Source organism: Mustela putorius, unplaced genomic scaffold, assembly GCF_011764305.1.
Source record: "Mustela putorius furo isolate JIRA1106 unplaced genomic scaffold, ASM1176430v1.1 tig00003853_pilon_pilon_pilon, whole genome shotgun sequence".
Classification (NCBI taxonomy): Eukaryota; Metazoa; Chordata; class Mammalia; order Carnivora; family Mustelidae; genus Mustela; species Mustela putorius.
In genome coordinates, this window is record NW_025422005.1 from 84653200 (window position 1) to 84673177 (window position 19978).

Consider the following 19978-nt stretch of genomic DNA (forward strand, 5'->3'; position numbering starts at 1 on the left):
TCCCATGAAGTTTCAGGGCTCAGGAGAAGGGGAGCCAGGAAAGTTGCTCTGGGAGGAGGTGCCAGGCGAGGTTCCCCAGACTCTGGAAAGCAGAGTGGGGGAAGTCGCACTGGGAGGGAGTTGGTGGGAGTCTTTTATCTGTTTCCTGCATAGGTATCGGGTTACCTATGGAGGCGTGACCTGGGCATACATCCTTTTGGCGGGAGAGTCAAGGGTGAAGGAAAGCAGGGGAGGAGGCTGGAAGATGGCGGGACCGGCGGTCATTTCTATTGTTCCTCCTGCACTCCCAGAGCCCGCCGACCTAACATTATCCCAGGACCCTGAGACCATGACCTCAGAGGAAGGCAGACACTTAACTGACTGAGCCACCAAGGCTCCTAGGGCTGCTTCTTTTGTTTCAAAACCGGTGTCTCAGACACAGGCTTACTGAGCGTCGGGTAACAACACGGTGCTTCAATTAAAATGTAAGCCTTCTCCACCTCAAAAGATAATTTTCTCTCATCTTGATTTTCTTGTGGCACTGGATACCGTTGGTCACTCCCGAGTTTCTTGATATTATTTTCTTAGCATCTGTGACTCCACCTTCTCCTAGTTTCTTCCAATGGCTCTGGTACTGTATACTCAGCCTCCTGTGTGGACTATTTAACCTGAAAATAAATGAGGGAGCAGAGGGCAAGCTGCGGACAAAACACAAGCTGACACCCCACAAACAACCCCCCCCTTCCAAGGTGGGATATATGTGACATTCCTCAGGCACTCCTGCTTACCCTAAAACTAAGGGAAGGAAAAAACAAATGTAGAAATTACAGTCCTGCTGGACAAGAGCCTCCCTCAGTTTACAAATGCCTTAGTGATTTACAAGGAAAAAAAGCAATCTTTTTTTTTTCTTACTATGCTTATTATTTTTTATTATGTTACATAGGTCACCATATAGTACATCATTAGTTTTTGATGTAGTTTTCCATGATTCATGGTTTGTGTATAACACCCAACGCTCTAAATACCCATTCTTTTCAATAACCTAACTTCCAGAGGGAAGCTCCCCAATGTCTTAATGTTAATGCCTTACTAGAGGGAAAAACAACCTTAACTTGATGCTGGCAAGGCCTCTGGTATCTTGAAGGTTCTCTTTAGCATATGAAAGTTCTTTTGAAAACCTCCATTTTTCCTTACCTCCCCCAAACGGATCTTTTATAATCAGTCACCCCTCACAACCACAGAGCAGCAGCTCTTTCTGCCCCGCAGGTCCTGTCCTCGTGCTTTAATAAACCACCATTTTGCACCAAAGATGTCTCAAGAACTCTTCCTTGGTCGTCGGCTCCAGACCTCACCCCACCGACCCTCACCTACATTCAAAAACTGCATCCTAAAGAGACACCATGAGGCAAACGAGTGTTTTATTTGCAGTCAGAGTATCGCAATTTAGGGAGCCCAGATACAGGGAGTAATCCAAGTTGTATCCCACTTGCAGGGTGAAAAGTGAGGGTTTTTTATGAGGAAAGGAAGGGTGGAAATATTTCCTGTCCCCTTCAAGGCCCTTCTAGCTGGACTAAGAATCAAATTGACATGAGACAGAGTAGTAGGAGAAAATCACATTTCATTTAGTATGTACAAGGAATCCACCACGGACAGGAAAGTCCAAAGGCAGTGAAGCAATAGGAAGCTTATGTGAGCCTAGGAGAAGGGTAAGGGGTTTGAGGATGCAGAAGGGAGAAGGACCATTGCCAGGAAGGTCAGAGGAGATGTGTAGAAAACAAAGGTTCCCCTATTATGCAGATAAATTTCTCAGGTAAAGAGATTCAAGAGGAATCTCTGTTAATAGCTCTCTTCTTGGTACAAGCAGGCAGTTGAGGAGGATAATAAAGAGCTTTTCCTGAATCTTCTGGCTTTTGACTCAAACTAATATTCATGCTGGGGCACCTGGGTGGTTCAGTGGGTTAAAGCCTCTGCCTTTGGCTCAGGTCATGATCCCAGAGTCCAAGGATCGAGCCCCGCATCGGGCTCTTTGCTCAGCAGGGAGCCTGCTTCCTCCTCTCTCTGCTTGCTTCTCTGCCTACTTATGATCTCTGTCTGTCAAATAAATAAATAAAATCTTAAAAAAAATAATATTCATGCTGAATTGGAAAACAGAGGCAGAAGAAAAGTTATTAAGTTTCCTTACTACCTAGAGCCCACTGACAAGTCCTTGAAACAGGCAGAGTGACATTCCCCTAGGGATTCCACTGCCTCCACCTTTATAGTTTGCTAAAGGCAAAAGGCAATCCTAGCCTGACCGCCTCTCCCACCACAATCAGGATCCTGTAAGTCTACTTTAACGTATAAAAATTCCTTTGGAAACTTCCTATATCTCTCCACTGCCCAGGATCTGTTTTGGCAATCATCCCCAATCATATGGCCCACCGATATACATCTGAAGGGACTCATGACTGAGGCTTATTAGAGGGTAATAAGTGACCTTTCCCAACAACAGCTAGCCCCCCAAGGGCCTGGAAACCTTGCTTCCAAAATTCCTTAGAGACTTACGCTATCCCTGACCCCTCCCAACTTGCAAGTATATAAGTGACCGCTCCTCACAAGCCCAGAGCAGCAACTCTTTCTGCCCACGGGTCCTGCCCAGTGCTTTAATAAAATCACCTTTTGCACCAGAGAGGTCTTAAGAATTTGTTCTTGGTAGTCAGCTCCGGACCTCACCTACATTCTAAAACGTCATCGATGCCACCAAAGTGACCCATCGTGGGGTGGCCTGCCCTTGGGGTGCCCCTACATAACCAATTGTGAACTCTCACACCAGAATTCTTTGGGTTGGCAAGTTTATGAATATATTTCATACTTTCTAGAAATGTGCTTTTTCATAATATGATCTTTTTTTTTAAAATATTTTATTTATTTATTTGACAGAGAGAGAGATCACAAGTAGGCAGAGAGGCAGGCAGAGAGAGAGAGAGGAGGAAGCAGGCTCCCTGCTGAGCAGAGAGCCCGATGTGGGACTCGATCCCAGGACCCTGAGATCATGACCTGAGCCGAAGGCAGCGGCTTAACCCACTGAGCCACCCAGGCGCCCCATAATATGATCTTTTTATAAGCATTAAGACATGTTTACTAAAAGACATAAATTTATCTTTAACTTCTCTGTAATAAAAGTAGATAAACCATGTTCAGTACCTAATGTTTCATTACTTTCTTATTTGAAAATGATCAAGATATTTAATGAATATAACTTTACTCATCACTTACGTCAGCACAACTTTAAAGTGTCAGGTTACCAAAGATTTTGGGAACCATTTAAAGGTTTGCCTACTCAAAAAAAAAAAAAAGTTTTGCCTGCAAATCTTCTTATTAAATGTCTATTTTATTTACAATAATGTTTATTTAGACTACCCATAAAGCTTCATGAGACATTAGACAATGTCAATCATTATTCTTTCTTTCTGACAAATTTTACAACAGAAACAACATAAACTTATTTGACTTTTATAATATAAGCAGAATAAAAGTTTTATATTTAATGCTGATAACTATAAAGACATATCTCTTTCAATTAAACCAACAATCTTAAATTAGCTTCAATACTGAATATTTTCCCTTGATCATGGGAACTTGGAAAACATTTAGGTTAGTTTTAGAATACCAAATTCTTACAAGTGCTTGTCTTTAATCAAGCAGAACTCTTTTACAAATTAATTTTAGCAATGCCAGATGTAGAGAAAATATTTCACATCTACAACATATCTGGACACACATACAAATACACAACCAAGATGCAACCAAAATCTTATACTGGTTTTACTAATATTTGTGAAGAGGGTAGTAAAGGTCCAATTTCCAAAGACACTTTTTTTCCCCCTCAATGAAACAGCTCTCCCTAAAATTTGGGTTTCAAAGAATGGCTCTTAGGTACTAGCAAAGCTAGGGTAGAAAATTTACATGATAAAAACACAGATGGAGTGTCTAAGTTTTCTCCAAGGTGGATATTTAGAGCATGTCTGTCTTTTGGAGGTGCTAGAGTCTGGGCAATTTGTATTTTTAAAAGGTTTCTCCACCCCACCCCTTCCCTCCGCCACCACCCCCATCTCCTTTTTTTCCCCCCTTCAGTTTCAGGAGATTATGGACTATGCTTACATTTTAAAGACAAGATAAGATTTATAATTTCAAGGGATAGAAGAATAATGTAAAATCTTTCTTTTTTTGCAAGTATTGGACAATTTTATTCCAATATCACGATCTTTTATAATATCCACAAACATTTTGAGAAGAACAGGCAAGGTTTGGGGATTGGTAAAAATAGATGGGCTTTGACTTGTTTCTAGAGCTGCATTTTTGGTTTTGTAGAACTTTGTAAGGCAAAAACAGTTGTTTCTAATTCCCCAAATAACTGAAACTACAGCCGTAATAGTTCCTTTTTAAACTAAATTCACTCTTCTTTTGTATATGAGAGAGTTTTTAACTAAAGTGAGAATCAAAAGATTTATCTTTGTAAAATCTGTATAAAGCATTTTAACAAAAGCCTTTGTTCCGGGTGCACTATTTTAACCTTGGTTTCTATTAGCCCCTGAATATTAGCCTTTTGCAGATCATTTGTAGGAAGTCCTAAAAGAAATTTTGGTCATCTTTTTCCTATATGAAGGGGAAGTTGTGAATACAGTCAAATAATCTTTTGCATTGCTCTCTAAATTTGGTAAGATCTTTTGAAAATAGAGGTAAAAGGCCTTATAATTTAAAAGACCTGTTACTCTCCAGGAGATACAGTGGGGGAGCTACAATACACCAGCAAAGGACATTGCATAGGAATGCCTTGATCACAGAGCCCTGGAAGATAGGAGTAAAGTGAGCCTTAATGCCAGTCTCAGATGATTTTGTTAAATTCATTTCCTAGCATCCAACATCTATATGAACAACCTGTATTCTTCAAACATAGAGATTAGGCTGGAGTGCCCCCTGTAAATCTTGTAGGGGAAGAAAAGTTAAAACTGGTAGATAAGGCTGGATTTTAAGAAGAGGAATTTACATGAGATGCAAACATTTATATTCATATCTTAAGTCTGATTTTTATTGTTCTTTTCATTCGTCAAGGGAGTCCCTGAGGCTAGCTATTATACTAATAAGACAATTGAAAGCTCTCCATAAAATATGTAATTCTTTAAAAACATAACCAATTTAAAGGATCCATCACTTAGTCATCGATGAGTAGGATTAATAGCAACTCAAACCAATCAGCCTTTTAATGGCTTAACCAAAGATGCAAAGGCATTCAGAGAGAGCAGAGATGATGTAGTCCCCATGATCCAAAAGTTTACTCCCAAAATTAATCTAAGTAAGCAAAAGCCCTTTGCTGTACAATAAGTGAGGATGCCATGGTGAAAACAGTGTCTCCTCCAGTCTCCCATGAAATCCTGAGACCCCTCCACTCACAGACCCCCTGACCTCTGACACTGGGCAGAAGTTTCTGGAATGAGACTTTCCAGCACTAACAAGCAACAAACATTCAGACAACAAAGGCCCCTCTGGGCTAGAATCTCTCGTGGCAAACACTCCTGTGAGATGGCACAACTGGAGAGAGAAAGAAACTCAGATCCCCAGTCTATGCAAGTGGCCACCCCGGGGCATCCCACTAAGTACACGCTCCAGATAGTAGAGACCAAAGAGGATATTCTCACTAGTCACAAAGCCAAGCCCTTAGGACACAGAACAAGACCAAAGGAAAAATAGATGCACTTTAACAACTTTAGTTAAGTCTTTGGTCTCTTGGTGCCAAACTCATACTTCAGAGGGATGTGTCATAGGGTTGTGTGTTGTTTTACAGTGTTCCTCTTTGCAAGGAAGTTTTCGTGAGTTTGGCAGGTGACCTAGTGTCAGTCTAACCCATTCCCAACCCATGGGAGTCCCAGCTCATCTAACCCATGACCAACTTATCGTAACAGGGGAGTCTTCTTGCGGTGGCAAGTGTTCTAACAGCTATTAAGTGTTCAATCTATGCCCACCAATTTTGCAGCTTTGGCTCCCAAGTTGTCCCTCAGCAACAAACTGTAAGCCATAGCAAAGTTTGTCTAAGCAGACTCTGGTCTGATGAGAACTGTGAATTTACCAGTCTGTGGGGTCAGCTCCAACAGCAGGATTATAAGGCTGTGCCCGAGTTCTGTCCTTTTTATGACATAAGACATAAAAGACACGAAGAGATACAAAGACCATCCCTAGGAGGAAATGGATCAAAAACGAGAATACTCTACTAATTTCAAACAAAGAATCACTGAGACCAAGGAACTGATTCCAAAAGCATTTTCTCCTGCTAATCTAAATTTAGAAAGAGAGAAAGAAGATACCACCTCTCTCCTTCAGATTCCACAGACAGCGATTCCCGGAAACTGACATGGTAAGAAATCTTACCTTCTGCCAACTATTTGCCATGTATCTCTCAGCTACAGCAGTGTCTGGGGTGAATGACATCCAACAAGTTAAAAGTATCTTGCCACCAACCACACCAGGTATTGGAGAGCAAGAATTTCCTGTCCATTTCAAGACCCTTCTAGCTGGACAAAAAAATCAACTTGACATAGATAGGACAGAATAATGGGAGAAAAGCAAACTTAATTTCTTCCATACAAGAAATCCACACAGATGTGGACATTTCAAAAACAGGCAGAATTAGATATATATGTCATCCTGAACTATGGAGAAAGGCATAGGGGTCTGGGAACTTCAAAAAGAAGGAATGTAATTCAAAAAAAGATGAAAAAGAATAAATATTTGGTAAACAATGGTTTGCTGCACCACTCAGTAACAATGGGACATGGAGGACTTTGATCAAAGAACTAGCTAGGTTCCTCCCTGCCTACTGTACCTAGTTCATATTATAATGAAGTTATCTATGGTGATAAATTTCCTAAAGCAAATTATCTATACTATTTTTAGGCAGTTTAGGGGGAGGTAGAGAGCTTTTCCTGAATCTACTGGGTTTGGTTGCTTTTTAACTCAAAATAATCTTCATGCCAAAGTATCCCATCTTGGGACAGCCCGTCCTTAACCCTTACATGGTAGAGGGAAAATTATTTTTCCACCTCTACATATATCACTCAAAGCCCTTGAGAATATGATTGCTGCTTGCCTCTCCAGCTCCTACCACTGAAAATGCTTTGCAGTGATCCAAATGTTTCAGGCAGGTTCATGTCTCTGGACTGTCCCACCACATGTTTCTTCTGTGTTCCCTTCATTTTCTTTTCTTATTTTTCTTTCTCCCCATACACATCTACTTTAAAGATCAGGAAAGTTATAAAGATTCGGGAAGTTATATGACTGACCTGAAGTCTCACAGTTAGTTGGAAATAAAGTTTCAACCTAATAGTTAGGTTGATAACTATTATAGTTAACCTATAGTTAACCTATAACCTAAATGCCTCTCCTCAGATTTTAAGCTCTATAAAGAACATCTATACATATTTTTAGCTTTGGTAAAACAGTTTAATTATAAAGACCGATATTTCTCTTAGCCAAAGTTACCTATTCTTTGTTTTTGTACTTATTTTCCTCTGCCAATATCAAGTTGAAATCAAACTCAATAAGACAACACAAAGGACTTGGGCATTCGACTTTCAGTTTCAGCTCAGGTTGTGATCTCAGGGTCCTGAGATCAAGCCCCACACAGGGCTCCACACTCAGTGTGGAGTCCATTGTGATTCTCTCTCCTTCTCCTCTGCCCCTCCTGCTCGTTTCCCCACTCTCTCTCAAATAAATAAATTTTTAAAAAATAAATAAAGTGAGGCAACACAAAGGAAAAAATTAAGTAAAAATACTTGAACTCAAAAATTTCTATTGAGTGGATTGGAAGAGCAAATATTGTAAAAATGTCTCTGCTACCTGGAAGAATCTATACATTCAGTGTAATCCCTATCAAAATACCATCAACATTTTTCACAGAGCTGGAACAAATAACCCTAAAATTTGCATGGAGTGGCACTTGGGTGGCTCAGTGGGTTAAAGTCTCTGCCTTTGGCTTGGGTCATGATCCCAGAGTCCTGGGTTCAAGCCCCACGTCGAGCTCTCTGCTCAGCAGGAAGCCTGCTTCCTCTTCTCTCTCCCTCTCTGCCTACTTGTAATCTCTATCTGTCAAATAAATAAATAAAATCTTAAAAAAAAAATTGTATGGGATCAAAAAGGACCCTGAGTAGCCAAATGAAGTTTGGAAAAAAAACCCAAAGCAATGACATCACAGTTCTGGACTACAAGCTCTATTACAAACCTGTGAAAATCAAGACACTATGGTACTGGCATTAAAAACAGACAAAGAGATCAATGGAATAGTACAGAGAACCCAGAAATGGACCCTCAACTCTGTGGCCAACTAACCTTTGACAAAGCAGGAAAACAATATCCAATGGAGAAAAGACCATCTCTTCAACAAATGGTCCTGGGAAAACTGGACAACTACATGCAAAAGAATGAAACTGGACTTTTTCCTTACACCATAGACAAAAATAAAGTCAAAATGGATGAAACACTTAAATGTGAGACAGGAATCTATCAAAATCCTAGCAGAGAACACTGGCAGCAACCTCTCTGACCTTGGACAGCTGCAGCAACTTCTTGCTAGAACCATCTCTAAAGGCAAGGGAAACAAAGGCAAAAGGAACTATTGAGACTTCATCAAGATAAAGACCTTTGCACAGCAAAGGGAACAGTAGGCAAAACCTAAAGACAACCTGTTGGGTGAATGGAAGAAGATATTTGCAAGTGTCTTACCAGATAAAGTGCCAGTATCCAATATCGGTAAAGAATTTACCAAACTCAATACCCAAAGAAAAAATAACCCAATCAAGAAATGGGCAGAAGAAATGAACAGACATTTCTCCAAAGAAGACAGGGAAATAAATGGCCAACATAAACATGAAAAAATGTTCAACATCACTCTGGAAATAGAATTTAAAACCACAATGAGATACCACTTCACACCTGACAGATGGCTAAAATTAAATGGTCAGGAAATGACAGATGTTGGCAAGGATGCAGAGAAAGGGAGACCCTCCTACACTGTTGGTGGGAACGCAAGCTGGAGCAGCCACATTGGAAAACACCATGGAGGTTCCTCAGAAAGTTGAAAATGGAGTTACTTTATGACCCAGCAATTGCACTACTAGTTATTTACCTCAAAGATACAAATCTAGTGATCTGAAGGGGCACCTGCACCCCAATATTTATAAGAGCAATGTCTACAGTAGCCAAACTGTGGAAAGAGCACAAATGTCCATCAACAGATTAACGGATAAAGAAGGTTTGGGGGCACCTGGGTGGCTTGGTCAGTTAAGCATCTGCCTTTGGCTCAGGTCATGATCCTGAGATCCTGGGATTGAGCCCCGCATCCAGGGTGGGGGAGGGAGAGGGGTGGTGGTGTCCCTGCTCAGTGGGGTGTGTGCTGCTTCTTCTCCTTCTGACCCTCCCTACTGATCATGCTTTCCTGTGCACCCTCTCTTTCAAATGAATAAATTAAATTTTTTTTTTAAAAGGATGTGGGGTGTGTCTGTACAGACACAATGGAATAGTACTCAGTCATCAAAAAAATGAAATCTTCCATTTGCAATGACATGGATAGAACTAGAGCGTATCATGCTAAGTGAAATAAGTCAATCAGAGAAAGACAATTATCATATGATTTCACTCATATGTAGAATTTAAGAAACAAAACAGAGGATCATAGAGGAAGGGAGGGAAAAATATAATAAGACAAAATCAAAAAGAGAGACAATCCATAAAAGACCCTTAACTATAGGAAACAAACTGAGGGTTGCTGGAGGGGAGGATGATGGGGGATGGGGTCACTGGGTCATGGGCATTAAGGAGGGCACATGATGTAATGAGCACTGGGTGTTATATAGAACTGATGAATCACTGACCTCTACCTCTGAAACTAATAATACACTGTATGCTAATTAATTGAATTTAAATAAAATAAATTTATAATAAAATAAAAACTCTCTGTTGAGTAACAATGCTATTATTACTTTTTTCTGAGATGTAACTGATATACAACATGTAAATTTCAGCTATACAACATAATCTGATATTTGTATATAGTGTGAAAGGATCAGCACAATCAGTCTAATTAATATCTATTACCACACAAAGTTATAGAATTTATTTTCTTGTAAGGAGAACTTTTAAGATCTCCCTTAGCAATCTCCAAATTAGCTGTAGTCACCATGCTACACATTATATCTCAATGACATTTATTATTTATTAAGTTTGTACCTTTTGACCCCTAGGGGAGCAGAATTTGCCACCCCAAAATATATCTTTTTTGGCATGTGGATTTTTTTTTTAAGATTTTATTTTATTTATTTGAGACAGAGAGAAAGCACATGAGCAGGGGGAGAGGCAGACTCCTGTTGAGCAAGGAGCCCAACACGGGGCTCTATCCCAGGACCCAGAGATCATGACCTGAGCTGAAGGCAGATACCTAACTGACTGAGCCACCCAGGCAACCCAGAATATGGATTATTTTTTAACTGATTTTTTTGCACAAGAAACAAAAGGATCAGGAAGAACCTTTGTACTTCCCTATCACTGCCTGAAAAAATTTAGTTAGAACTGTTCTAGGAAAGGAACTATCATCATAGATAGATACAGTATGTTGCAAACTTTGTGTGGCCGACTGCAAGGAACCTAGCAAAGTCCGTTTGTTAAAATTCCTCTCTGAATCCCATTGGTTTTGTAGGCCCAGCAGACATTTGTTTGTCACACATTTATTCATTTTCACCTTCCTGTGAATTGCTTTTTTTCCCTTTGAGGTCCCCTACGCCCACCCCTCTCTCCTTAGTTCTGGATGGCACATAAGCTTCAAGTACCTGACTGCCTTTGGGCCTCATATTCTTGTGGAGTTCCACCTAATAATGGAGAAATTTGACCTTCTCCTGTTAACGTGTCTCCTGTCAATTTAATTCCTAGACCAGTTAAAAATACTTTGAAGTACAGAGAAAAATTTTTTCTCCCCAACATCCCCTTCACCCATTTACCCAACCTCCAAACACCGGCCCCCGCATTTTCCTCTAACCACCTCCTTCCTGCCCTCCTACTTTCCCTTCAGTTAACTTACTTTTTTTTACCTTCAGTTAACTTATTATGCTCACCTTTTTTCCATAGGAAACTATAAAATCACTGTGGGCTTGATCTATATCTTACTAGACCTTATGACTCCTCTGCTTAGCAAACAACTAAAACAAAAAGGTTGTTTAATTAATTGATTAATAAAATGACTAATTAATAAATAATCTATACACTTCCTCCAATTTCCAACCCTTAAGCCCAATTACTCCCGCACATAAATTTGCACATGCTGGGTCTTCTGATAGGTCTAGTCTTTGTACCTCTTGTCTTAGTGCTCTAAAAACTGACCCAACTTCCAGCTCGCTATTGTAAGCCAAAAGAATTAGGGGTCCCGTTTCCAACAGATCTATTACAGCTGATCTATCCTAGCCACTCACTCAGGAAATGAAAGGTAAGTCCAGGCACACTTGCTATGACCACCTGCTCCATCATGGGGATTCCCCAGGAGGGGGGGACAAATCAAAAGAATAGTTCCTGAGTTTGCCAACATACCTGCTGAACGGACTCAGATAAACTCATCACAAGAGCAGCCAGTAACTCAAGAGATCAGGGTTTGGAAAAGAGAAAGGAAGAAATTTATTTTGGGCGCTGATAGCAAGGGAAGGTGGCAGTTTCAGGCCTTAGCAACTGAATCTCTGTACCCGCAAGATGGATACCTAGAGTCTTACAGGGAGAGGTTGGGGTGGGTACGTGCAAGAGAGTAGGCAGAGGGTGTGTGATCATGGGTGGGGGTTGGTATGCATTTAGCAGAGAATGAGACCTCTTCTAACCATTCTGTTGCTATCTGGCCTTTTCTGGCTTGGCAATTGGAATTTTCTAGCCTTTGCCAAACATCTTCATCAATGCATCAAGAAAGTGCCATAAGCAATAAGAATAATGGGCTTTGGTGGCGCCTGGGTGGCTCACTGGGTTAAAGCTCTGCCTTCGGCTCAGGTCATGACCCCAGGGTCCTGGGATCGAGCCCCGCATTGGGCTCTCTGCTCAGCAGGGAGCCTGCTTCCCTTCCTTTCTCTCTGCTTGTGATCTCTGTCTGTTAAATAAATAAATAAAATCTTTTTAAAAAATTACAATAACAACAACAAAAAAAGAACAATGGGCTTTAGTTAGAATGTGAGTTAAGTGGTTTTGTCTATTTTTGGTTTTAACTGTTTGTTAAACTTGAAGAAGAAAGTTCCCTGACAGTCCTTGGAGAAAGAAAGATAAGACTTAGCTTTCTTGACATAAGAAATTTCATTTTAGGGGCACCTGGGTGGCTCAGTCAGTTAAGCATCTGCCTTTAACACAGGTCATGATCCCAGAGTCCTGGGATTGAGCCCCACATTGGGCTCACTGCTCAGCGAAGAGCCTGCTTCCCTCTCTGACCCTCGCCCTGCTCATGCACCCTCTCTTGTGCTCTCTCCAATAAATAAAAAAATCTTGAAAAAGAAAAAAAGTCACCTTAGGCTCCTAGCCATCTTGTGATCTATGGCTGCCCAGCACTATTTGACCAAGCACATTTTTTTTGCAGAACTTCCTGGGATATGTTGAAATTGCAAAATAGAACCCAGTAGACAATGATTTTAAAGGAACATAAGATTGCAACAATGAACAGCTACTATCAGCTCAGGAACAAAAAATCAGCTATAAAACTCGCAAAGCTGGTTCAAAAGTAAAAACTGACCTGACACATATTCTTGATTTACCTTTGCAGGATTTAAACTCAGATACTGGACCAACTGGAGCCAGAGGACTGATAATGCCAACCCTTGCCAGCCCTTGTAATTTCAATCAACTAAAACTTGGACTCTTAAGTCCACCTTTTGCCCCAATCCCATGCTGAATTCCCCCATTGAACACGCCCACCTTCATGAATATACATGCATCCTTAACTTAAAACTTCCCGGGTTTTGCTGTTTGAGGAAACACTGCCTTGGGAACTATCCCCCATCCCTGGTGTCCTCCTTTACTTGTAAGATTCTTCCTTTCCCAATGCTTTGGCTCAGTTATGTCTTTTGGCTGGACACCCACCAAGAGGGGGACTCCGTTTTGGGTGTCCCAGGTATTGGAAGGTGGGGGAGAGACAATAAAGCATCCCCCAAACTGAAAAGGCTCTTTGAGACTGGAACAGGAAGCAGGCAACTCCAGGTGGCCTCCACAGTTTTATTCAGGGCAACTAACAATGGAGGGGATTGGGTGGAGGATGATTCATGGCAGCTGCATAGTTACTCTCCGCAAAGTCCAGACATCAGCCCACAAATTATATAGAGCAAGGGGACATTTGGGGAGGAGCACTCTCATGAAATCAAAGGGTTCACACACACCTCAAAGGGCTCATATGCACCTAACTAGCAGCTAACCTTTCATTAGATCTCATGGTACCACTTGTGCATCAGGAAGGGAAAAGACTACGTTATCTCTAACAAATTCACAGGAGGCCACAATAAGCCTCCCTCAATCCCGGCCTTGGCAGGCATTTCTAAAGTAGTTATGTGTATTAATCTCCAAAGGGCCCATAATATGTAGTCCCAAGAGAAGGCATGGACCAAACATGAACAAGATGAGATCGGCATTGTCATCACTCCTACACCAGGCATATATGTTTCCATAAATAATGCACCTGTACCCATCTCTGTGTCTGTTATGTTGGCCCAGTTTGTGCATCTGCTTTTGTCTGTGCCTCTCTCTCTACTGCACCAAAATAATCCTTTGGAATCATCATGACACCTCCTCTAAATTTAAATATTGCCTCTGGCCTAAGTTTTCTACACTTTTTTTGGACAATGGAGATTGTTTTGTTTCGAGATGCCTAGACCAGGGATAGCAGTGAGAGGGGCAAATAAAGACTCATCTATCAGAGGACACAGCATGAGCAAGCTTATGTTCAGGAAGAATCTAGTGCAGGGCTGGATATTGGAGTGTACTCTGCTTTGAGGATCAGTTTACAGACCCATCAAGTCTGCCCCCAGAACTGTCCAGAACTACCAACCTCCTCTTTTCCATTGCTGACGGATCCATCCCAGCTGCTGACTCGGGAAACCAATGTGTGACTCCCGGCACACTACCCTGGCCAACGGCTCCGTTCCAGGAAATCCAGAAGGTTCTCTGGGCAAATGGAAAGCATAGCTCCTGGCTGGGTTTGTCAACTGTTGCTGAGCAAATTCAGATAAATTTGTTGCAAGAGAAGCCAGTAACTCAAGAGATGAGGGCTTGGAAAAGAGAAATGGAGAAATTTATTTCAGGTGCTGGCAGCCCAGGCAAGTGACAGGCTCAAAGCTCAACAACTGACCTCTCCACCCACCAGATGGACACCTAGAGTTTCATAGGGTGAGGCTGGGGTGGGGTACAGGCAAGAGTACAGGCAGAGGGTACACAATCATAGGTGAGGGATGATGTGTGTTCAGCATGTAATCGTGGGCAGAGGAATGGATAGATATAGGTGGTGTTCTAGGCATTCTCTTGCTTTCAGGGCTTTTCTGGTATGGCTGTTGGAATGTTCCAGTCATTGCAAAACATCTTCATCAATGCCTCAAGAAAGTGCCATAAGAAATAAGAACAATGGGTTTCAGTTAGAGCATGAGTTAAGGGGGGTGGGGTCTTATCTGTTTTTGGTTTTAACTCTTGGTGTCTACAGCTGAGCAAGAGGGATTGCTGACAACCCCCGCCCTTTGGCTGAAAGTGAGCATGCCTGACAACCAAGCTCACTTCAGTTATGCCAAAAAGATAATTTATGGGCACTTTTTGAGTTTAAACATATTTAAGCCTCTGTACCAGGTACAGAGTACAGCAGGAAATGCTGCACTGGTTTTCACAAAGAATAAATTAAATTCTAGAAACTGCAGATCCTGATGGCAAGCCCCGCCCCCGCAAAACTATGTTTTATGAGAAAAGGTGATACTGATCTCGAGGAGCAGCTTAGGCTAATAAATTACCAGTTACTACAGGTGAACGTCCTTTACATCTTTCAGACTGGTTCATCAGAAGCATGTCATTGACAAAACATAACTGCCTCCCCCCATAATGTTCATGAAATTCTGTGCCATTATAAAAAAAAAAAAAGTCCTGGTTGTATTCCAGGATCAAGTTGATGGTCTGTGATAAAGGGAGTCACTCCCTGTCCCCAACCTTGCCCTTCAGCACTCTCTGTCAAGTGTTTCGTCCTCTTAGTTGAGTGTTTGATGGCTAAGCCCTGAGCATTTCTTAAAGTTAAGAATAAAGTTTAATATCAGTCATAATCACTGTAGCTGCACCTGGAAGAGGATAAATTATCCGACAAGGTATGTGATCTTAGATTTTGGCTAAGTTGTGCCCATGGCTGGATTTAAGCCCACCCAAGATTATTTGGGGAATTGCGTATGCACTCCCAACAGCACTCTCTCTGTATGAATCACCGAGGTATTTTCTGAATGAAAACTTACCTTAAAGTTTTCAGGCACAAGGAATGTGGCACAAGGAATCAGGCACAAGCTGACTCAGTAACAGCACCTTGGTAGGAGGGGACGGGCAATTATACCACAGCTTGGTGTTTGTCAGTTCCATTTATTTCCAAGAATGGTCTCTAAAGACCTATACTGCAGTCCTGTGAAGAGGGGAGTCACATAAGTAAAACCAAAGAACTGTGTATTTATTAGCTACTGCTGCAGAACAAATAGCCACACATTTAGGAACTAAAAACAACAAACATTTATTTTCACATAGAATCTGGACACAGCTTAACCTTGTCCTCTGCTTCAGGATCTCCCCTGAAGCTGCGACCAAGGTGTCACCCAGGGCTAGCATCTCATCCAAAAGCTCCACCCTCGAGCCATCTGCTCCCAGGTTCATGTGGTCCTTGGCAGGATTCAACTGGCTATGTCCTGTGGGATTGGAGCCTCCAGCTCTTACCTGCTGACAGCCAGTAGTGGTCTCGAGTCCATTTTCACTGAGTACCCCCCCAACATGGCGTCTTGCTTCATGCACGGGAGCTCAGAAGGCACTCTAGAGTCTGCTAGCAATACAGAAGTTGCAATGCCATGTAATGTCATTGTGGAAGGACCAGTCCCATCACTTCTGTCACAGGGCCCATGCACACTCAAGATGAAAGGGATACACAGGCATGAATATCAGGAAACAGAGATCACTGGGGACAATCTTGGGGTCTCTCTGTCTCAAACTGGAGTATCAAAAATTCGAAGTCCTCAGAGTATCAGCAGCCTGACTAGCACTGCTTTAACAGAGTGCCGCGTAAGGGAAGAGAAAAGTAATAATGGAAACTCATCATGAGTCTGAGAGTACAGGGAAGCTAGAGGGGACTCAGGAGTCAGTCTGAGGCCAAAGGACACTAAAACTTAAATTCTGTATATTTCAGCTTAGGACCAGCCTTAAACAGGGCAACACTCAAGTTTAAATGCAGTAATTATAAATACCCACATGGTGGCAGTAGATGCTAGGACATTGGAAATATTCTCAGCACCTGGGAGTACAGAGAAGCACATTTCTCTCTCTCAGTGACAACCCGTGGTTTCCTTTCTGTCTGATCATTGGAAGGAGAGGGAGGTAACTGGTATCTTACTATCCACCCACCCTCAAAGCACTATGCATAAAGCACTAACCCTGAAGAGTAAGGACCCACACAGTTCATTGTATTCTTCCCACGGTTCCTAGAACAGTGGTAAGGGTCTCAGGGAGAAGGAATAGGGTGTCCTGAGATACACACTCATAAAGACTTCTCTTCTTAAGTACTAACAGCCCCACGAGTCTGCACGACATTAATTAAAAGTATCATAGTTGGTCTGATGTAAAGCCAGTCTAGCTCAGAACTGACACTATTGAGAAATCCCAGGAAAGAAAAGTATCAAATAAAATGGGGAATATTATTTCTACAAATGAGAGACATTAATGAGAAAGAATTAGTGCTGTGTAGACATGGCCACAAACATACCCATATATTTACACACATACTATACAGAAATTCATAGCATTATCCAGTAAGAGTAGATAGATCTGGCACTAACAAAACAGAAATAAGTGTATAGCTGTTCAAATCGGTGTTATTATCAGAGGATTTTAATTACCTGAATATATGTATAAATTAAAAAAACCTAAATAAGACTCATTCTGATTGTCCTTCATCTTAACAGTCCGCACCCAGAGAAGCTAATAGCTGGCATTGTTAAGAGTTATTCGATCTTGGGATATCCCACAGGGCAGTTTGGTTTGGGAAAAAAAAAAAAAAAGTCTCCTAGGGGTTTTTCCCCAAGTAATATAACATTTCTTTGTGTCAAAAGAACAGCCAAGGGGCGCCTGGGTGGCTCAGTGGCTTAAAGCCTCTGCTTTCGGCTCAGGTCATGATCCCAGGGTCCTGGGATCGAGCCCCATGTTGTCTGGCTCTCTGCTCAGTGGGGAGCCTGCTTCCTCCTCTCTCTCTCTCTCTCTCTCTCTCTCTCTCTGCCTGCCTCTCTGCCTACTTGTGATCTCTGTCTGTTAAATTAATAAATAAAATATTTAAAAAAAAAAAAAACAGCCGAAGAGGTAGAAAGTTGAAAGTGCCTTATGAAACCTAAACAGTCACGGAGATGACAAATAGTTAGCTAATCTTGGAGGAATGATGCTAATATTGTCCTCTGCCAGTTTTATGCCCACACAAACCACAATCACATGTAATCATTTGAGGAGTTAATAATGTGAACAAAGATTTCAGTTAACTGAAGAGGTGAGCCCCACAGAAATATGGACAAAAGCTTACTCCAGCATGAGAAAGCCGCAAGAACACTCTCGGTGTTTTCAAGGAAAATTGGAGGGAGATGAGAAAGGGAAGAAGTGGGAGGCAGTGAGGTCAGAGGGAGAACCCAGCCTCGCAGGCCAAGGAAAGGGCTACGGATTTTACTCTGGGTGTGATGGAAAGCCAGTGGAGGCTTGTGAGTAGGGAAACAATACAATTCATGGTTTTAAATGATTGCTCTAAGACGTTTTCTGTTAAATATAATATAATTCATACACATGAAATCTATGATTCATATTTATCAAGAGGACTGGAATAGAATGATAGCGAGACAAATGATGAGGTCTGAATGACAATGTGTTTTGGAGGTTGAGCTGACAGAATTGAATGGATCGATTGTGCGGATGAGAGACAGAATCCTGAATTATTTCAAAGTGTAAGAACATGAGAAGACAGTGGGGCATGTTAGGGAGAATATGACGGTTTGGTTTGGGACAGGTTGAATGTCAGATGCCCAGAGATTTAAGTCTAGACCTAGAACCAGAACTTGGTGACTAATTGCACTGGAATTAGCAAGAAGGGAGGCCATACCCAGAAGAGGAACCATACTCAGTCAAATGTCTCTTAAGCTGCCTGTGTTTGGCTCCAGATGCTCAATTTCTAATGCCTTCAGGTTCACAACCAATACAACCAGGATTGAGAATCTCTGGTTTACAAGACTGTAACAAACTTCAACTATTTTCCTGCAATAATTATAACTCGTTGAGCAAATGCACCTGGTTCATATTTAGCTACAATCTCTTATTTAAATTTTTTTAAATGCCATTGGAAAAGACTTTCTTTTTTTCAAGTGGTCATCACAATGTCATTTGGATTACATAGCTAAAAAACAAATATTATATTAAACTCACTGTCAACCTAGAAACCACACATTTGCAGCAGGCTCTGACTAGGAACTGAGTATAATAACTATTCAATGAGCAATTGTTACAAGTCCATACTCATCACCGTGGGAGGATGACAAAAAAGAAATTATTCTTGCCATAGATGGTTTTATGATCAAGTTCAGAGTCCAAGAACAACAGGAAACAACTCGAAAACAAAGCCAGAAGTATGTGGCATTCATTGCAGGTTAAAGTATTGTGCACTGAAGAGAAATGACTGAGTGGGATGGAGTGGCTCAGGTCATGATCTCAGGGTCCTTGGATCCAGCTGCAGATCATGCTTCTTACAGCAGGGAGTCTGTCTCTCTCCCCCGCCCCCACCTATGCTTGTGCACATGCGCGTGCGCACACGTGCTCTCTCTCTCTCTTTCATAAAGTCTTTTATAAATAATAAAAATAAATGGCGGAAGAGCAGAAGTATAAGCAGTTCCCAGCTAGCAATCAACTGATAACTGGAAGCGTTCCCCAGCTGCTTTAATACCACACACCTACAAAGACTTCATGCTGAAGCTGATGACCTTGCCTCTTATCTCCCTGGGAAAGCTGGAGGAATCAAAGCAGAAAACATTTTAACTTCCTACCAACACATCACATAACCTACCAGCATTTGCACCCTGGCCCTCTGCCTTCTCGCCCGTCTTGGGCATGAACGGCAGGTGTCCCACGCTATGGCTAATCCCTCCACTTGTACACCAGGTTCTTCTTCTCTCACTCAAGGTCACGATTTCAATTCTGTAATTCTTCCTGTGCAGAACTTTTTGTTGGCCCCTTCAGATGCATTTTCTTCCTACTCTCTGCCAGTGTACTCTGAATCAACAGATTCCCCTGCCCTCCAGCTTCCAGACTTTTCTGTCCAGTGAGAAGGATGGGGGTGCCCAGGAAAGGATATGGAATGTACAGGAGGGAGGAAGGTGGAGATGGGGCATTCATTTTTCTGGCTCTCTCTCCATAAGCTGGCTAAGTCCATCCACCAAAAGGTTCAAATAGGTCTGTCTCCACAGCTCCCTTTTTCCGGATTTCAGTAACTTTTCCCCTCCCCCAGTTGGTATTAATACCAATCTGTAACTTACCCCAGGGTACTGCACTATCCCTTTGCTTTCCTTATATTCTGACCATGATTTTTTATAGTAAATAATCCCTTTTTTAAAAAAGATTTTATTTATTTATTTGACAGAGATCACAAGTAGGCAGAGAGGCGGGGGGTGGGGGGTGGGGGGAAGCAGGCTTCCTGCTGAGCAGAGAGCCGGATACCTACCGGGCTTGATGGATC

General features: G+C 41.8%; 1 long non-coding RNA gene across 1 annotated transcript in view; it reads right to left on the minus strand.

Annotated features, from left to right (window-relative positions):
• Positions 1–218: 218 nt before the first annotated feature.
• The window catches only part of LOC101687890, a 35140-nt gene continuing 15380 nt past the window's right edge, over positions 219–19978 (minus strand). Inside the window, exons 2-4 of the long non-coding RNA XR_001176770.2 lie at positions 15483–15643; positions 14054–14273; positions 219–647 (exon numbers count right to left, since the gene is read on the minus strand). This is a non-coding gene — a long non-coding RNA (uncharacterized LOC101687890). The remainder of the gene's footprint in view (positions 648–14053; positions 14274–15482; positions 15644–19978) is intronic.